General features: G+C 37.2%; 1 protein-coding gene and 1 long non-coding RNA gene across 3 annotated transcripts in view; one reads left to right on the forward strand and one right to left on the reverse strand.

Moving 5' to 3' along the window:
• DDAH1 (dimethylarginine dimethylaminohydrolase 1) overlaps positions 1-20,985 on the forward strand; it is a 194,438-nt gene that overhangs the window by 143,264 nt on the left and 30,189 nt on the right. The window lies entirely within an intron of this gene.
• LOC141541831 (uncharacterized) overlaps positions 1-20,985 on the reverse strand; it is a 106,454-nt gene that overhangs the window by 17,362 nt on the left and 68,107 nt on the right. Inside the window, exon 3 of one of the 2 annotated variants that reach the window (XR_012481915.1) lies at positions 19,748-19,916. The exons of the other annotated variant lie outside the window; for it this stretch is intronic. This is a non-coding gene — a long non-coding RNA (uncharacterized LOC141541831). Of the gene's footprint in view, positions 1-19,747; positions 19,917-20,985 lie in introns of those variants that run through there. 2 annotated transcript variants of the gene reach the window in all.

Below are 20,985 nucleotides of genomic sequence, written 5' to 3' on the forward strand. Positions count from 1 at the left end.
TCCCAGAGGCAGCTAGGTAGAGCAGTGGATTGAACACTAAGTTGCAATCAAAACTAATGTTCAAATTCTGCCTCATTTTTCCTGAGTTCAAATCTGGCCTTAAAACACCAGTAGTGTATCCCTGAGCAAGTCACTTAACCTTGTTTACCTAGGTTTTCTCCTGTAAGTTGAGCTGGAGAAGGAAATGACAAACTACTCTAGTAACAATCAATCCCCCAGTGTTGCTGTAAGAATTGAATGGGATACTCACTGTACTTAGCACAATGCCTAGTGTACCATATTTCCTTAATAAATGCATGTTTCCTTGCTTCTTGGGAAATCTTTTTTTTTATTAGTTCAATAGTTTTCTTTTTTTAATTTATTAATTTTATAATTATAATTATTTTTTGACAGTACATTTGCATGGGTTGGAAAATCTTTATGTTGTTTTAGTTCTGCTTAATTTAGAGAAGGATGAGCATATTTTCTGGGAGTAAATCATTGGGTGTGTTGTAAAGAAGTGATTTATTTGAAAGGTGACAGAGTCCCTGATAGATGAATCATCTCCTAAAGTGAGGCAACTTACTAAGGGACTGTTTGTAGTGACAACCACATCGGTATCCACATCCTTTGCCATGTATAGCATGTTGAACTGCTCATACATGAAATCAATTGTAAATTCCTTGGAAGAAGGAACCAGACCTTGAGCTTCTAGTTCTAATATCTATTAATATCATCACATAAGAAGAGCTCTGAAAGGAATTGTAAATTGAAAGAAAAAAATGGAAACTCAACAGCCTTGGAAGCAAAAAAATTCCTCTGCCTTCAAAGTTCTTGAAGCATTTAGGAAAACCAGACTTGAGTCTCCAAGTTCTCTGCACTAAATAATAATAACAGCTAAAATACAGTTATAATAGTACTCTGTGCCAAATAGCATGCTGGTTACTTTATAATCATTATCTCATTTAACCCTCTACACAACCTTAAGAGGTATACTTGAAACAAGGAAACTTGTGGAACTGATGAGATAATGGTTCTTTAGTTCACATATATCTAGTATGAAAAAATGATATAATCACTCTAGTTTGATATAATTATATCACTCTAGTTGGCATATAGTCAGTATGTTGTAATGATGTAATTGTAATAGGATATTTAAGGGCTGAGAGAACTGGGGACAGGATCAGTTAGTCATATTGAACAGACTGTGAAGGAGACAATAAAGACTTTAGACTCTATTTCTGACTATCTTCGTAGTGACTCTCCTACTGAGACCAAGGTCCATCTGGAGGACCTCCAGAAAGCTAGCCCGGATATTACACAGACCCAGCACTCTGTCCACTGCACCACCCAACTATCTCTAACATTTAAGTTTATTATTTCCCCCAGAGGTAAGAACCAATACACCCAGCAACATAAAATCATAGAATAAATATGGGTACTTTCAGCATTTGGGGGATATCTAAGAAGTAGTTGTAATATTAGAAGTGAAGCCAACTAAATTGGATAGCTAAGGGGCACAGAAGATAGTACCTGTTGTGGAATTAGACTCATCTTCATAACTTCAAATCTGGCCTTAGGCACTTAGTTGTGTCACCCTGGGCAAGTCATTTAATCTTGTTTTCCTCCATTTCCTTATTTTTAAAATTATCTAGATAAGAAAGTGGCAGGCCACTCCAATATCTTTGCCAAGAAACCCAAATGGGATCATGATGAGCTGGGCACAATCGAAATGACTATTCAATATCAACAAGTAAATTGGGTTCAAACTGTGGCTCTGGCTTGAGCTTTATTACCATGGACAGCTCACTAAAAGGATATAATAACTTTTGTTTTGCCTCCTTCACTGAGAGACATTCTCACAGCACTATATAAATGTGAAGTGATGTGAGCTTACCCTCCAATGTTTCAAGGATCAGTAATTTGATCAGTATCAGTCAAATAATAAGCATTTATTAAGCATTTACTATGTTCCAGGCTCTGAACAAAAAAAGGCAAAAATATATTCCCTGCCCTCAGTGAGCCTACCTTCTACTGGGAGAAGACCACATGAAAATAACCTCATATATATAATATACAGAGTAAATAAATATAATCTATAAGGTAGAAGCATTAGCAGCTGTGCAGATTAGAGAAGGCCTCCTACAATAGAATGTAAAATATGAACTGGACCTCCTTGATGGAAGCCAGGGAAGGTTAGAAGTGGAAGTGAGAGGACAGAGCATCATAGACTTGGGGAATAGAGTCAGAGATTGAAGATAGAATATTGTGCTTATAGAATGACAAGTAGTTCAATAAAACTGGACCATAAATTATGCAAAAGGAAGTAAAATATAAAAATACTGAAAAGGTAGAAGGGGGCAAGTTTGTGAAGGATTTTTAACAGCCTAACAGGATTTTCAATTTTATCATAGAAGTGATAAGAAGCCACAGGGTTATTGAGCAGATTAAGAATATGGCCAAATGTGGCCAATACTCTAGAAAAATTACTTGGCAGCTAAATGGAGGATCCATTGCAATGGAGAGAAATGTGAAGCAGGCAGCCCAATTTCAAGGCTATTATACATTTGTCAACATGAGAGGTAATGAGAACCGGAACTAGGGTTGTGGAGATACAAGCAGAGAAGGTCATTTATATGAGAGATGCTGAGAAGAGTTGGTGGTAGGTTGGATTTGAAGGGTCAGTAAATGTGAAGAATCAAAGATGTTTCAGAGTTTTAAAGTTTCAGTGATAGGAAGGATGAGGGTGCCAATAACAGTAATTGAGAAGGAGGGAATATTTGAAGAAGAAGATAATGAGTTTGGATGTATGGAGTTAGAGATGATTGAGAGTTTGAGTATGGAGATGAAATGGGATATCCAATTTGAGATAATCAAATTCTACTGAGCTATGGCCAGTCTAAGAAAGAGCCTCTCTAAATGTTGCCTAGCTGAACTTTCAATCAAGACCATTCAGCAATGCAAATGTGTCCCTTCCTTTCTCTGCTTTGCAAAATGAGCGAATTTCCCTTGATGTCTTCTAGATTCTAAATTGCTGCCCCTGGACCTTGTGATTAGAGCTGTTAGACTCTACGCTTTGCTACCATTGTTTTGTCACCCTCAAAGCATGAGGAGGCCTTTGAGGTAGACTTCTTTGAAAAAAGCTCTTATAATGTCTAAAATACCATTAATTATATATGTAAGCTGTCATTTTTATAAGGAGTTTTTAAGACTTAGGGATAAAGTAGAAATTTGGGAGTCTATTTAAATAATGCCTTTGTTGGATACTAGCTGTGTGACCTTTGGTGGGTGGCTACTATATGTGAATGAAGATTTACCAATGAACTCAATGATTCAATCTCTATCCCACTCCAAATTTATGTTGCCTCAACTGATCCCTCACTGCTACAAGGCAATTTTTAACACCTCTCTAATCATGGTTGTTCAGTGACAGAGTACTGGGCCTGAAGTCAGGAAGACCTGAGTTCAAATCCAATATCAGACATTCATTAGCTATGTGATCCTGAGCAAGTCACTTGATCTCTGCTTGCTTTGGTACACTGGAAAAAGAAAAGGAAAAGCACTTCAATTTCTTTGTCAGAAAAATTCCACAGACAATATTGACATGTTATAGTCTATGATGTAATAAGAGTCAGACATAACTAAATGACTGAACATCAAATTAATTCCCTATTCTATCCACTGAACAATTCTTTATCTTTCATTCTTCCTCAATTTCCCCATGACTCTCTTCCCCCTACTGTCTCAATTGAAAAACTAATATTTAGCCAAAAACAAGACTTTTCTGAGACCTCCCTCTTGTCCCCTTCCCCCTTGTCTCATACCCCCACTCTCTTCCCTCATCCCTGTCTCACATGAAGAGATGGCAGTTGTCTTTGCCAAGGCAACCCCCTCGACTTGAACAAGTGATCCTATATGTCCTGTCTATAACAACTGTCAAGTATGTTTCCATCTCTCCTCTGACACAGTTATGACCCTAATGCCGAGCCTCATCATGAGTACTCATGCCTGGACAGTTATAAAAACCCAATGATGAGAGTGCTTAAGCCTCTTCTATTCCAGTCAATCAATTTCCCCTCAGTTGTCAAAATGATCTTCCTAAAGTGTAGGTCTGATCATTCATCTCCCTACTCAACAAGCATCAGTGGCTCCCTGTCACCTTTAGGATCCAATATAGAAACCTCTCTTTGGTGTTCAAAACCCTTCATAACTTGCCTCCTCCCTCACTTTTATACTTTTCTTACATCTCACATTGCCTTCCTCAATGGATAATAGAATCCAGGGACATTAGTATCCTTTGGTTTTCCTTGAACAAAACACTATATCTCCCAACTCTGGGCATTTTTGACTGGCAGCCTTTGCAGCTACAATGTTCTTCCTCAACTTCTACACTCCAGCTTCCTTCAAATCCTATATAAAATCCCATCTTCTACAGCAGTGGTTCCCAAAGTGTGGTTGGTTCAGAGAATCCTGGGTGTCTTAGACCCTTTCAGAGACTCTATAAATTTAAAATTAGTGTTTAATTTCAAATATGATAAATATCTAAAAATATAACTCATAAATACAAACTCTTTGGACAGATCCTCAATAATTTTTAATAGTATAAAGAAAGGGAGAACAAAAGTTTGAGAACCACTGTTCTACAGGGAGATTTTCCTGATCCCCCTTAATTCTAGTGCTCTCCCTCAATTGATTATCCCCAATTTTTATTTTCATTTTTCTCCCCCACTCAACCATGAACTCCCTGAGAACAGGAACTATCTTGTAATTCTTAAATTTTCAGACTTTACACAGTGCCTGGCACATAATAAGTGCTTAATAAATGCCCATTGGTAGATTGATAGTTAATTACTCCTCACCTAACATCTACCTCTGATGCCTTAACATGGCATGAAGATGACCCCATGTACTCAAGGGCTTTGCCAGAGGTCTCCAAGCTCTGGCAGGACTGGCCATTTTGAAAAATGACTGACTGTATGCATTTTATTCAAGTCTCAGCTTAGCTAAGAGTGGAGCAATTCATCACTAGATTGGATATAATGGGGAGAGGCATTCTTCAACTGCTGTGGTTCTCAAAAAAAAAAAAAAAAATCTCCATGTCGTAGGAAGTTAATTGAGAGACTTTCCCACACCCATAGTGTCAGGGGCCCATGAAATACTGAAATAGTTCCTCAAAACAATTCTAAATAGAATGTAGACAAAGTCTCACCATTTCCATTATACATATTAGACACCAAGTTTCAAAGAGTTTAAATGATTCACCCAAGACCACCCAGGTAATAAAAGGTGGTATCAGAGCTAAAAACTGGAGCTGCTACTCCATGGACCTGACTGCCTCCCATCTCCCCCTGCAGTGAAGGAGGTAATGGCATCCATTCACCTAAAACTGAGACAAGTATACAATCCAGGTAGACGACTTTTTGATATTCACAAAGGATAAATTATGAGTGATTTTTTCCTATTAAGAAACACAATTTACTGAGAAGCTTGCTCAGTGCATTTGAAATATGATTCAATTAAATTATTTTTGATTTATATACAACCTTTCAGAAGGCTTTCTGTAAAGCAGATGCAATTTGTCATCTTTTTGCCATTAAAGCTGCGTATCTAGCTGGTCATACAGAAAATTGTAAACGATTTCAACATGCACATCATTTAATTGGTTTATAACAACATACAAATACGCCAGGCTCATTTTCCCTACTTTTTCATGCAATGAACCACCATAATTCTCAAGTTGATTCTGTTTCTTGTATCTGAAATTCACATAGGCCTTCAGTGGCCAAGGGGCTCTAGTTACCTTTCGAGTTTGAGAACTGGGAAGGAAAATAGCCTCTGCCCTTTCTCCATCTGAAGTAGAATTTGTTTACTAGAAAAGTCAATGCATTAATACATCAATAGGACCCACAGCACAATGTTAAATCCATCAGGATGACTTAAGAGCCTGCTATGCACTGAATTAATTTTAAAAAGTAATAATAATAATAATAGCTAAGCTTTATGTAATGTTCATACTGTGTTGGCTGGGAGGGCTCCTGCAAAGAAGGCTCCAGCTTGGCCCCTTTTTATATATGATGGGCGGTACCCCTAAGTCCTGGGGGGAACGGGGGCTTTTCAGTTAGCTCAGATCAGGTGAGAGCTGGGGGAAGCTGAGCTGAGGGTGGGGCTGGGCCCGGATATTCAAAGGGTACCTTTGACCAGGATTTGTGAATCAAGGTCAGTCATGGGTTGGGCAAATTAGAAAGGAATCTTAAAGGGACCTCAACCCTTATCAGTTGGACTAGACAACTTCTAAGTTTTGTGTCTTGCAAATGGAAATCTGTGGGCCTGGGTGGAACTTTACCAGGACTACCAGCATTGCCCCTACCAGACCTGAGGCTAAAGCAGGGTGGCCAAAAAAGCTTTCATCAGTTATAGACTTAAAGAGAAGAGAGAGGGAGGAGATAAAAACAGGAAGGGAGAGGAAAGAAGAGGAGAGAAGAGATAGGAGGAAAGGAGAAGAAAAAGCTACAGTACAGCAGAAATTGATTCAATGGCCTAAACTTTTCCAGTATAGATCCATTTTTGAAAGTGCCAGTCCCGCAGGCACTTGCAGAGTTCTTATGTTTTCATCAGATCTGCCCCTGGAAATTGGGCTGGCTATAATGGTCGTCCTGGGGAGAAACTTATAATGCTTGGGATTTGGAACTCCTTGTAGTATACAGGTCCTGGTCATTTGAAGAAAGTTTTAGCTAAAGATTTTTTGAAACTTATTGAATCAGACTGGAGTCTAAGTTGCATGATGGAATAACCAGCAATGAATCTGTGCCACCTGCTGGAGAGGTAACCAAGAGGCAACTTCTCAGTGGCTCAGTGGAAAGAGATTTTTCTCCTTGGGAAACCAAGGCATTGGGGGTAGAAGCTAGAGGAGGATGTTTTTGTTTTGTGGCTTTCAGTTGCTGGTTTTGTGCTATAGTGTGTGTGTGTGTGTGTGTGTGTGTGTGTGTGTGTGTGTGTGTGTGTGTAAAGTCTTCCTTTATAACAAAGAATTTTTACTAGAAATACTTTAAGAATGCAAAAAAAAAAAAAAAAAGAGTAAGAATAATGGAACCACAATTCCATTTTAGTACTTTTGTCATGCAAATAACTCAGAAATCCCGTAAGTGGATTTCCAATAGAATTGGAATTTTAAATTAAAATTCTTGCAATACATCACAGTGGAAATGTCTTTAAGGCCCATTATCTGGTTCCTGAAATAAGTGACTGCATTTAAAAGATGCCTTGAATGAGAATACAAGCCACCAAGAAGCTAATCTAAATTACACAAGGCAATTTTTTTCCTCTTGAATGGCCTACTTCTATAATAGAGGTCAGTTCCCTAAGTATTCCTTCTCATTAAAACCAGGCAGTAGGGATGGTTTAATATCCAAAAAGTTCATCTTTATTTTGTAGAGTTATATTTTTTTTTAAAAATGAGAAAAATCAACCCTTTTGTTTGGATTGTGTACACATGTATAGTCTGGAATATCCCTAAGTGTGGACTGGTACTATAGCAGTAATAACAACCAATAAAATAATCAACAACTAATAAACTGGATCAGGTAGAGGAAAAAAAAAATGAGAGAGACTTTACTTTTTATGACCCAAGGAATTAGAGCTTGTCATCACTGGATTTTCCTATTTGAGACTCCTTAAATCAAAGGCAAATTTAAGATTTCATTGAATGTCAATTTTAACCTCATTGCCTAACTGTCAGTTTCAGGCACTTTGGCCCAGATCACCAGAACAATAGATTTTTTTTTTTAAATCAATCGTTCCTTTATTAAGAAATTAAGAAACTAAACCAAGTAGCTCATGTTTTGTAATAAATGTTTAGGCTCCTTTTCCTAGGATCTAACAATATCCCCGGAGCCTTGTGCCAATGAGGCTGGAAGAGCCAAAAGAAAAATGTTTTGGCACGATAAGCTCCTAAGTAAGTGGAGGCTGGGAAGCCAAAACCACCATGCTTAATTTCAGCTTCATTCTAAATGCAGGAAGAAATCATGTGTTCCTGGGAGTCAGCAGAGACTCATAGATTGCTAAAGCTGAAATGGACTTTGGGGAATAACTTAGTCCATCCCCTCAGTTTGTAAATGAGGAAACTGAGGCTTAATAGGGGAAGAAATGGTCTGTGTGTTTAAAACTTCAAAAAGAACACTTTAAAGGTCTTTTTAATATTTAATAATAGCAACTTTTGAGAACACAAAACATGCATTGAACTCCATATCCTAACCCTCTCCCCTCCCTATATCAGATTTAGCAACACCTTCCTTCTCTTTTTGAATGCCAGGAAGATTTGTGCTAATGAGAAAAAGGCATGTTCAACTCACACCAAATGCTGAGATTGGGTGTCATGCTGCTAAGAATAGAGCCTAAGGTTTGCTCTGCTAAGGAAACATAATTGTCCACCAGGCCAAAATGTCTAAGTGGCAAGAGTGGAGAGGAGAAGCAAAACTCATGGATTGTATTTCTAGCTCTTTCACCTATTCTCTGTCTGTGACCTTGCACTCCTCTGACTCAGATGCTTTACTTGGAAAAGCAGGCACAGACCTGCTTCCCTCATTCCTCAAGAAACCTTTAAGGCTAACAGACAAGAAAAAGAATATGCATCCCAAGGTCCTGTGCTAAAAGTGGAAGCCTGATGGAGGACAGGATGTCATAATGGATAGTGCTGTTACTCCAATTCATCTCTGTTGGGCTCAGCAATGCCCAGAGAGATAGTGATAAGAAACTTGCCCAGGGTCCAAGAGTTAGTGTTTGAGGTTGAACTTTAATTAGTTCTTCTTGACTCTAGACCTGGAGCTCTAGCCACCATGCTAACCCTAGCTGCCAGGAGAACTGATTAGGGAACTTAAGATGTAAAATCTGCTGCCAATAGGTGATTTTTTAGAATGAATAACAAATAACAAGCATTGGAGTGTCTTGGGAAACAACAAAGTCCAGTTGTTGAAAAAATATCTAAGGAGGAGTGGGATCACAAGGTATGCTGATTCATAGAGGTTCAGCCTCTAACACACTGAATGATCTTGAGAGGGGTGCTTGAATTCTGTGTCCTGAGCTTGAATTAGAAATTCTGTTCTTTGAGAATATCAGAGAGAGAAAGTTTGATGGTTGAGTTTATTTAGTTATTTAGGATTGAGAATTAGTAACAAAGAAATTTCTTGGAGGAAATCATGAAACTTTGCTGTTAGAGTTCACTCCAAATTCCTGACTTCTTAGCTCACCTTAGTGCTCCATGGAAAAAAAAAATTATTCATCTTTTATTAACATCTTATTATGTTCCCAGAAGGAAGGAAGAAAGGAAGAAAGGAATGAAAGGAGGAAGGGAAGGAAAGAAAGGAGGAAGGGGAAGGGAAGGAGGGAACAAAGAAGGAAGGAAAGAAAGGAAGGGGGGAAGAAGGGAGGGAGGAAGGAAGGAAGGAAGGGAGAGATGGAGGGAGGGAAGGAGGGAAATGAAGAGAGGAAGGGAGAGAAAACTTGAGATAGTGGCTATAGCCTCTGTTCAATTCCAAACTCCTAAACCTTACTAGCTGTGTTTCCGTGGATAAGGTCCTATACATCTTCAATCTCAGTTTCTTCATCTGTAAAATGGAGATAATTTTTCCTCACAGAGTTTTTGTGAAGAAAGCCTTTATAAACCTTAAAGCAATATACTAATGTGAGTCATTATTGTTTTTATTCCCATTTATTATTATTGCACATATTATGATGTCTGTTATTATTATTCCTTTTTGCTTCACAAAATTGGCCCTACCAATAGCACTTGCTAATAATTCTGATAATGATATTCTCAAGCTTTGCACAAGAGCTAACCATTCTGCATTAGTTCCAAACCACAGAATGAGCCTGGGGACCTTCTAGGAACTGAAAAATAGGAAGGGAAATCTCCAATCATTTGATCCTCAGTTCTTCAGTGTGTTAATAATAGGATAGAAGGAATGATGGGATTTGTGCTGTCATTGACCTAGAAGAATTCCCGGTGTGAAACTTCTTTCACTAGGACCCTCTATGCAACATGGAGTCTCAAAGTTTCCTAGTGCACTAACTTAAGTGACTTGCTCAGAGTCATGCAATGAATATCATCTGAAGCAAGATTTGAACTCAGGAAGATGAGTCTTCTTGACTCCCAGTCTGGCACTCCATCCACTAGCTGCCCAGTTTAATAAAACTTGCCTAATAGTTTTTAGGCTGCCCTAAACTGGGACATCCTGTGTCATTTATGATGTTGACATTTACTCATATAGCATTTTAAAGTTTGCAAAATACCTCACATACATGACTGACTTTGCATTTGTTTTGTATATACTTATTTATGCACACAGTATCTCCCCTGATGACTATATTCCTTGAGAGCAGAGGCTATTATTTTATTTTTGTCCTTGTATTGCCAGTGCCTAATATATAATGTCTACTTAATAAATGTCTATTGATTGAGTGATTGATCTTATATGAGCCTCATAAAAACCCTCTGAGGTAAGTACTAGACCATGGAGTCTTAAATTTGTTTGTGTCCTGGGCCTCTTTGACAGCCTATGAGGACTTCTCAGAATGATTTTTTAAATAATTAAAGGAAATGCTAAATTTCATTTAGAGGTGAGTTAAAAAAAAAAAAAAGATGTTGAGGTTTTTCCCCCATTTAAATTCATAAACCTCCTGAAATTAATCCATAAACCATTCTGTCAAGAACCCTTGGATTGGAGATATTTTTATCAAATAAGAATACATGAGATACTGTTTATAAAGCATTTAATAACACAGTGAGCTTAGATCTTCTTGACTTCAATTCTGAAGGCCCATCTGCCTCATTTCCCTGCTTTCTCAGTGGAGTCTGGTTTGGTTCCTCCCTCCTAAGACAGGTTTCAATCATGTGCCCATGTGACTTGGAGACCAGAGCCCCAAAAGCATGTCCCTTTGCTATTGTGTTTGGTGCATAATAGGTGTCTGATAAATATTTATTCCATTCCATTCCATTCCTCCCGCAGATGATGAAATCAAGACTCAGAGCAGCTAAGTGACTTATTCATTCACATTTTTTTTTCCAGTTGGGTCCAACTCCTCATGACCCCATTTTAGGGATTTCTTGGTAAAGACACTGGAATAGTCCTCCATTTCCTTCTCCAGCTCATTTTGCAAATGAGAAAACTGGAGCAAAAAGAATAAAGTGACATGCCCAGCTAGTAATCTTATAAGGATGAATTTGAACTCACAAAGATGAGTCTTCTTGACTCCATGCCTTGGCTATATTTATTGCACCAGTCAGCTGCCCTTTCCATATCTAGTAAGTGCCAGTGGTAAGATATGAGAGTCCGAGTCTGAGCCTCCTTCTGCTACATTTCCCTGCCTTTTCAGGAGATTCTAACTTAGTTCTCTTAAAAGATATACTTTTCCATCCTTAAAACACTCCCCTTCCTTGAAATCCAGCCATTCCCATGTTTTTTTATTGTTCAGTCATTTCCATTCTCATCCAACTCTTTGAAATCCCATTTGGGGTTTTCTCAGCAAAGATGCTGGAATAGTATACGATTTCCTTCTCCATTTTACAGATAAAGAGACTGACTCAGGCTAACTAGACTAAGTGGCTCACCCAGGGTTGCATAGCTAGTAAGTGTCTAAGGCTGGATTTGAACTCAGGAAGTTGGCAAGCCCAGCAGTCCATGCACTGAGCCAATAACCTCCCCCATTTCTTTGTTACTAATTCTCAATCCTAAATAACTAAATAAACTCAACCATCAAACTTTCTCTCTCTGATATTCTCAAAGAACAGAATTTCTTGGGGGAAATTATGAAACTTTGCTGATTGAGTTCACTACAAATTCATGACCTCTTAGCTCACCTTAGTGCTCCATTAAAAAAAAAAAATATATATATATATATATATATATATATATATATATATATATATATATATATATATATATATATATATATATATATTCGTCTTTTACAAACATCTTATTATGTTCCCCAAAGGAGGTATTCTGTCTTCTCAAAAAGTGGATTCAATAAAGTAATATACACAATTTTTATGTAACACTTGGGAAAACATTTATTCCTTTCTTCTCTCTCTTGTCTTAGAAGGGGTGGAGCTGAATCTCAACTACATAGTGCCTATTTCTATCCTTACTCCTTTCTTCTCTCGAAGTAGGGCTGAAGATTTAATTAATTACTTATCTACTACAGTAGCTGGCTCATTTTTTTTTTTAAATAAAGGGCAACGCAATGGGCTTCAGGTTCACATGATTTCTTTATTTTTTTTTGGAATTTATAACAGATGAAAAGTTACATGCAATCACAACAGTTTGGAGCCCCCAGTTAGGAATATAATTTCCTAACATTTGAACAGGTTTGATGCTCAGCCCTAATTTCTAACCCCTAGGCTCTTAAGGATACAGGGAATATTTAAGTTAAGGAGTTGTGCAGAATGTATTACATTGTCTTTTCCTGGAGACAGAAAAAGAGGAAGAGCTGGGGAAAAGGCAAATGTTTAGAAAGAACTCTCAGTCCTTGAGGAAATGAATACATGCAATAATTTCAGTCCAAATCATATGTTCTATGATGATTTGGTGGTCCCCTTTCTCCCCTGACTCAGCTCTCCTTTAGATTTCTCCCTTTCAGTTTTTATTTTAATTTATTGCCACTGATCCTTCCCAGTTTAAACCACTAAATCCCCAGAGCCTCACTTGCTGGTCTTGCTGCTTCAGCTGCTCGCTTGCAGTCTCCACTCCTTTCTCTCATTCTGTTTTTTGTAGACTCCATATATCTTCTTAAGGACCCCATAACATTAATCACGTCTGTCTTTGGACTTAAATATTGCAATTGTCCCAAGTCAGTCTTAGGGTTGACAGAGAATGCTTGTTCTATTGAATCTCAGGATGCCCGCTCTCAAATCCCTATTATATCTATAATATCATCAATGGAAATAATACTTTAAATGGAGAGAAACTCTGAATCATTAATAGGATCATAGAAGAAGAGCTAGAAAGGATGTAAAGGCCATCAATAGATGAAGAAAGGGAGGTTCAGAGAATGATTTGCCCAGGGTCATGCAGCTAGCTAGCAGTATCAGAATTAGGACCTGAATACTGCATCCACTTGAGAGGGCATAATTCCTTTTAAGATTCAAATCCACTATCTCAACTTCAAGTTCAGTCTTTTTTCCCCACTATAATATAGCCAGAAAGATATATAATAATAACCAGTCTTGGTCCTGGAAAACCAATCGAAACATCCACTCTTTAGTGAAATGGAAACTAGGAATCAGAATGTTATATACATTGCTGGACACAATTATGTGTTAATTCTTTTTGCTTGACCACTTTGTTATAAGAGAAGATTTGATTGGGAGTAAGAGAGAGCTACATTCAGAAACAACTGATATAAAACAAAAGGTATTAAGAAATTTATTTAAGCATTAATGGATTCAGATTTGTTATCTAAGCTCATAGATGCTAAAACTGTGGCTTCCATTCTATTACATAATTGGTTTGAGAAAAAGTATGATGGCTGCAGTGGAAAGTGTTGGCCTGGGAGTCAGAAGATTTGGTTCAACTGCCTTAGACTCTTCCAGTTAGTTAATAAGTTAGTTAGTTATGATCAATCATAAAAAAAAAAAAAAAATCACTCAATCATTCAGAATTTCAGGTAATTATGTGAAAAGGGGAAGGGTCAGAGATACTTATACTACCTGCCTCAAAGGATTGTTGGAAAGAAGATCCTTTGTAAACTTTAAACCTCTAGATGAATGGGATCCATTATATTGCCATCATGATCAGAGGTCACTTGAATCTCTCTTTGTTTCGAGGATCACTGACTATTTGTCAACTAGTTCTCCAATCTGGAGGACAAAAATATATTACACTGGAATAAACAACACAGACAGCATTTCTGGCTGTAGCTTGAGAGGAAAAAAAAGTTCAATCTCAGATGAGCAACTGAGGTTTTAAGAGATTAGATGATACTTATGCTTACACAAATAGTATGGGTCCAAGGCAAGAGCTGAACCATGTCTCCAGACTCCTGGTTCTAATGATTCCACTAGAGTTGCCCTGCTGTTTCTCACACCAGTATGGAAAAATGATTTCTGCCTGGAGTGTTGAAAACATACATTCTCTTATAATCCATTACAATTTTTGTACTATGCCAAAAATCCATGTTCATATTTAATTTGGCACCTTGGATGTAGAAATAAATGAAGCGTCAGCTGAATTAGAGCAAAGATGGCTATGGGTTTTGTGTCACTGTTGGAAATTGCATGTTTTAACCATCTTACATTTTGATGAAGGTTCTGCTTTCAAATAACCTGATTTGAAAAGCAAAAATTTTAGAGAGTCCAGTAATAGCAGAAAGCAAATCTAAAGGGATGCTTTGATCATAACTTAATTATTCTTCAAGCTCTGAGAAAAATGTCCCCTTATACTGTCTCCCCATTTAGAACATTGGGATTGGGGCTATATTTGCAAATAATGAAATGAGAGAGAAAGGAAAGTTAAAATTCAATCTTCTGTAGACTCACCATCTCTAATATGCGATCAACATTAAAGCCAAGTATTGAACTTCTCAGAAGTGAATTAGGCAGGTGTTTGGATCAAAGATCCAGGGTCATGCAGCTAGCTAGCAGTATCAGAATTAGAACCTGAATAGCTCTTTCTGGTTTGAAGTCCAGTACTGCATCTACTTGAGAGGCCATACTTCCTTCTGCTCCTTCTGCTCCTTCTGCTCCTTCCTTCTGTCCATCTGCTGGCCTTCCTTGAAGTTTAGAACTTGCCAAAACTGCTTTTCCATGGCCTCACTTTTATAAATACAATTACCACCAGACTACAGTGAAAGACAGCAGGGAAACCAATCGTTTTTCTATTTAAATCAGTTTTTCCCCCTTGTTTCATTAATTCAAAATATCTTAAATATACTCTTCAATGTATTGTCAGTAATGTTACAGAATGTTTAAATCTATCAGTTCACTGAGTATGATTTTTAATGAATGTTTAAAGCAGATTTTCAGATGCTCTAAGGCAAATCTCTCAGCCTATTTCTTTCTATCTTATGGTAAGTTTTTTCAAGTTTTTGAAACCCTCTCCATTGAAGACAGATTAGACTTGCTTTGCTTAACCCCAGAGGGCAGGAGCAGGAGCAGGAGCAATAAAAACAGGTGAAAACAGCCAGAAGGAAAATATAGGTTGCCTAACAATTATTGCTACCCCAAAATAGAATAAATTGGTTTGGGAAATAACAGGTTACCCTCACTGGAGGTCCCAAGCAAAGATTCATTCTTACTTAAGGACTTTGTTCAACAAGGCCCCTTTCCCATCTGCTTTCTGAGAAATAGCCTTTTCTGGCCATTTCCCCATTTCTTTTATTTCCTCAATGACTTATGTTATTGCTTCATTTACAAGCCCTTAACATTAAAAAAAATAAAAAATAAAAAAAGCTACAGGGAAGCTTATAATTTGGCCTTCTATATTGGAATTCTAATTTCAAAATGAAAGATGTCACTTCCTACGGATTAAGTATAAGGTAACTGTGAAACCTCTTAAGAGGTCAAATGTTAAAGAAAAATTACAAAATGTTATTTCAAGTTTCTACATTCATAATATCTGGGCATAATGTTGATCTATAGTGGATGGTCAATATATGACTCAATATATTGAGTCCCTGTCATCTCCTTCTTTACTCAGTCTTTGAGAAAGAAGTAGATACTTGCTACCTATCAATTGGTCACTAGCCGGGATTGACTTTTTTTCCTTCTGCCCCAGATTCAATTCCCTCTTGTCTTTTCCCAGAGTGTGATCCATTTCTTTCTCATTACACACTGTCCACTAACTCCTTTCTCATAGCCTACAATCACTAAGTCTTTCTAATTAAATACAAATATGAAAATGACAGCTTTTACTTGATCTTCCCACAACCTCAAGCTAGCATCCTATATCTCTTTCCAATTTTAGTGGCAATTCAACTGACATGCTGCTAATCGCCCTCTTTCTTCTGCTTTGCAATTTGACTTCTAGGACCAATACCACAGAGAAACCACTCTCTTTGATGATCTTTTAGAAAGAGACTATGATATCTTTTTTTAATGTATTTATTGTTTTATTTTTTCCCAGTTGCATGTAAAAACAATTTTTAACATTCATTTTAAAAATGTTGAGTTCCAGATTCTCACCCTTCCTATCTCCCCATCCTCACTCCCATTGAGAAGATAAGCAATTTCATACATGCTATACATGTGCAGTCATATAAAACTTTTTATAATAGTCATAATCAAAAAAAAGAAAAGGACTTCAAGAAAAAGAAAGTAAAAACTGATATATTCAAACACTAACAGTGCTTTCTCTGGAGATGGATTGCAAACATTTTTCATCATAAGAGATTATGATTTCTTATTTGATAAATATAATAGACTTTTTTCCAAAACTCATCTCTTTAACATGCCTACAACTATTGCCACTGCCAGCCATTCCTAAATGCCTTCCTCTCTTTTATTTTCTTTGATGCTGCTACTTTCTAGTTTTCCCAATATCTTTGTGACCACTCCTGAATCTCCTTTAGTTAGTTCATCATCTACTCCTTGCCCTCAACTGTAAGTGTTCTCTAGGTCTGTGTCCTAGTCCTCCTTCTCATTTATCTCTACACTCTTTCCCTTGGCGATTTCATCTCCTTTCATAGATTCATATATTATCATCTCTATGGGACTCCCCCATTTGTCATTTTATCCCTAATTTCACTTAAAATGCAATCAAGCATCAATAATTACCTATTGAATTTATCCATCTATATGTGCAAAATGTAAATTGTGTCTCCATCCAAATATATATATATATATATATATATATATATATATATATACACACACATATATATAGTATGTGTATATGTGTGTGTATATTTATATATATATGTATATATATAAATATACACACACCTCAAAATAAAAACTCACAGTTTTTAAAATTAAATTATTTTCTCAATTAAATTAAATTAAATATCTCAGTCTTCTCTTCTCTCTCTCTCCATATCCATTCCACTGCCAACTATTGCCCTTCTGTCTCCACATCTCCTTTTACCCTGATTCAGGCCCACATCACCTCTCACATGAACTATTATAAAAGCCTCTTAATTGGTCTTCCTGTTTCTACTCTTTTGCCTTTGCATTTCATCCTCCCACACAGTTGTCAACATAATCCTATCTAAGGCAGAGATCTGACCAAGTCATGACCCTACTTAAAACTTTCAGCAACCTACTATTGCTTCTAAAACAGAATATAAACTGCTTGGCTTGGCCTTTATCCCCCATCACTTTCTGACTCCAGTCTATCTGTCCAGACTTGGCTCATGGTATTCCCTTTCACACGCTCTATATTCCAGGCAAACTGCTAGGTCCTGCCTACATTCAGAATTCTATTTCCATCTCTTAAAAGCCTTTTCATAGAGAAGCTCAGTTGCAGTGTTACCTTCTCCATTAAGTTATCCTGGTTCTTTCCAATAAATGATGTTTTCCCTCCTCCAAGTTCTTTATATTTGCTCCTCTGAACATGCTTGTATTACTCTTGAAGAATGAATATAAACTCCTTGAATTGAGATTATCTCATTTTCATCTTTTGTGTTCCCTGTGCCTTTCACATAATTAGCACCTAATAAATGTTTCTTGAATTTAATATGATTTAATTTAGCACCTGAAGATACAATGATCAAAAAATAAAATGGGATGTTCTCAGTACCTTTCTTCCCAAAAGCTCAAAACTATTTTTCTAGTATTCAATTCTGCAAAACACCTTGAGAGAGTAGGAGAGGTAAGCATTATTTCTATGACGAAGAGCTCAGGACACAGACTTCAAGCATCCCTCTCAAGATCATCCAGAATGTTAGAGGCCGAACCTCTATGAATCAGCATACCTTGTGACCCCACTCCTCCTCAGATATTTTTTCAACAACTGGACTTTGTTGCTTCCCAAGACATTCCAATGCTTGTTATTTGTTATTCATTCTAAAAAAAATCACCTATTGGCAGCAGATTTTACATCTGACCCTAAAGTTCTCTAATCAGTTCTCCTGGCAGCTAGGGTTAGCATGGTGGCTAGAGCTCCAGGTCTAGAGTCATGAAGAACTAATTCAAATTCAACCTCAAACATTTACTAACTCTTGGACCATGGGCAAGCCATTTAACTTTTATTTGTCTCAATTTCCTCAACTATAAAATGGAGATAATAATAGCACCTATCTCACAGGGTTGTTGTAAGGATCAAATGAGATAATATTTGTAAAGTATTTAACAGTGACTGACATTCTTTTTTCCTTATTTCCAATCTTCTTTCTTTCATTTTTCTTTCACTCCTTCCTCTCCTTCCTCCCTTTATCTTCCTTTTTTTATTCTTACTTTACTTTGGAATATTCCAGAAATTGGTAAAAAACAAACAAACAAACAAACAAAAACATTTCAGTCTACTTTAGTAAGTATTCTGTGTCAGAAGTTAGCCCTGAAAAAAAAAAAGCCTGTTCTGAAATCTTCCTGAGATCCTCATCTTGACCTAAAGGTAACCTTGAGTGTTCAAGGCTGCACCGTAGACAGTCCCTACCAAGATCAAAAGATATCAAGTGCAAGGGTATCAACGTGTCTGTCATTTGAGGACCGAATTCTCTAAATTCAAAGAGGGTCATCACTGGACTTTCCAAAGCTGATCTGGAGGCATTGAGAGGCAGTGGGAAGAACATTCAGCTTGGACACTTGAGCTTACATCCCAGCTTTGCTATTTATGATCTCTTTGATCTTGGATAAGTCAAAGGATCTGACTTCAAATCCTATCTCTGGTGCTTACTACCTGTGTTGTCTTGTCATTTTATCTCTAAGGGCCTCTGTGTAAAAATAAAGGAGCTTAGACTTCATGGCTTCTGAGGTTCCCTTCTGATTCAGCTCAGTGATTCTGTGATGTTAAGTTATCCTGTATGGCCCTCAGCAAGAGAATTAGATTAGATGAGTTCTAACCCATGAACCTTTCAGCCACAACATTTTTAAAAATCATCATACCTAAAAGTGTCCATAGAAGAAGCATTGAAATTTAAGATCCTTGAAGTTCATGAGAGAAAAACATTTCAAAAGCAAATTGCTGAATCCTGAACATAAAAAGAATTCAAATGAAAGCTATTTAGTAGGATATCCTCTTAAGTACAATAAATGGCGACTCACAAAGATGGTTCTTATTAAAATAGGAGAAAAGTGGTAATGGATCCTTTAGAAATAAAAGTCCTCCAATGTGTAGTCCCACCAATAATGAAATGCTAGCATTCACTCGGAAACAGGTGTGTGGCAGGTGTGTTCAGCAGAATTCTTACAGAATATGAGACAATTTGTCCTGTTTGCTTTCTATCACTTTTCTCCATATTGAAAACATTCCTATGATAGTTAGCCTCTTCTTATATTCAGAATTCATCTGCTATCACTCCATATTCTTCAGGTTCTCATTGGACACATAGAAGGCACTCAGTCAAGATGCTTTGTGTGTAATTTGGGAACAATTGTGTGATCAGGTTCTGTGAAGAGGACTACAAGTAGTTCTTAACTTAGCCATTCCTCTAAGCTTCCAAAGGACCCTCCTTGCTCCATCATCGCCCCTGCAGTAATGGGGCATCCATTGACATTATACAAGGAGTCATTACTAAAAAACTTTGAATCCTTTAAAGTCATATAGGTAGTTAAAACTTTATTAAGTCCTTATTCTGTGCTAAGCATTGGGCTTGAGCACATAACATGCAATGAGGCAAAAATAGTCCCTGCCCTCAGGGAGCTCACATTCTAATGAGGGAAACAACATACAAATTAATAGATACCTGGTAGATATGTACAAAATAATTGGGAGGTCAGTTTCAAGAGAAAGAAGACATCATCATTTGGGGGTGCAGGGTGGAGGAAGAGGGCCAGGATTTGAGATGATCTGTAGAAATTGAATAATAATCAGTGAAAAAGTTTAGCAAACTAACTCCCTAGAGCAGATTTCCAGGCAGCCAGACCTGGCCAAAAAAAACAAAAAACAAAAACACAACAACAACAACACCTTTTCACACACCTGAATACTTTTATTTATTCACAATGCCTGAACTCTTCCTAGTTAAAAATCCATTTAGTTTAATCAGTATGCTTAAAAAAAAAGCTTAGGGGAGAATATAAACAAACACTTATTAAGTGCCCACTGTGTACACAGCAATCATTTATACATTAGTGTGAAATTGTTCAGTTATAGGATCATAATTTAAATATATTAGTTTTATCTTATCAGCTATGGATGAACAGCTGTGCTGAGAAAATAGGAACTAAGGAAAGGTGGAAAAGAAAGGGAAGAGATTTTTTTTTTGTCATGGGGTATTTGTGAGATAAAGGGAGCCTGGGTAGGATGCCACCAAAGGAAATGTAGGGAAATAGAAAAGCCTTAAACACAGGGATATGGGATTAGAATGTGGGATTTGGGTGCACAAAAAGGATCGGAGGGAGAAAAAGACAAATGAATCTTTCAAAGCTCCCCACCTAGATTGCCAATCTCAGAGACAAAATAAATCGAGCCATATTTGAACAGGCGATATCTCTATAACATTAGTATTCCTATTTCAGCTTCCTGCAAAAACTCTTTCCTGACTCACCCTGAATTGTTATTCCTCCCATCCCATCACCCTTTACCAAATCACTGTCTTTTTATTTTTTGTATATATCCAGTATTTACTTATCAGTGAATATGTTGTCTATTATGGAATGTGAGAATCAGGAGAGCAAGGATCACCTCAATTTTGCCCTTGTCGCTCAAGTCTGTACCTTGCTCAGTGTCTGGCATATCAATTCTTGTTGATTGACTCATTGTTTGAATTCAGAAGATTTGAAAAAAAAAAAAGGCAGATTTCTGTTCTAGCAGAGACTATTATGCTTCACTACTAGGCTATCACTCACATCAATATCAAATTTGCTCCATTGGATGGAGGGATCCAAGAAGAGGAAGAAAATGCCTTTCTTCCTTA

Source organism: Sminthopsis crassicaudata, chromosome 4, assembly GCF_048593235.1.
Source record: "Sminthopsis crassicaudata isolate SCR6 chromosome 4, ASM4859323v1, whole genome shotgun sequence".
Taxonomy (NCBI): domain Eukaryota; kingdom Metazoa; phylum Chordata; class Mammalia; order Dasyuromorphia; family Dasyuridae; genus Sminthopsis; species Sminthopsis crassicaudata.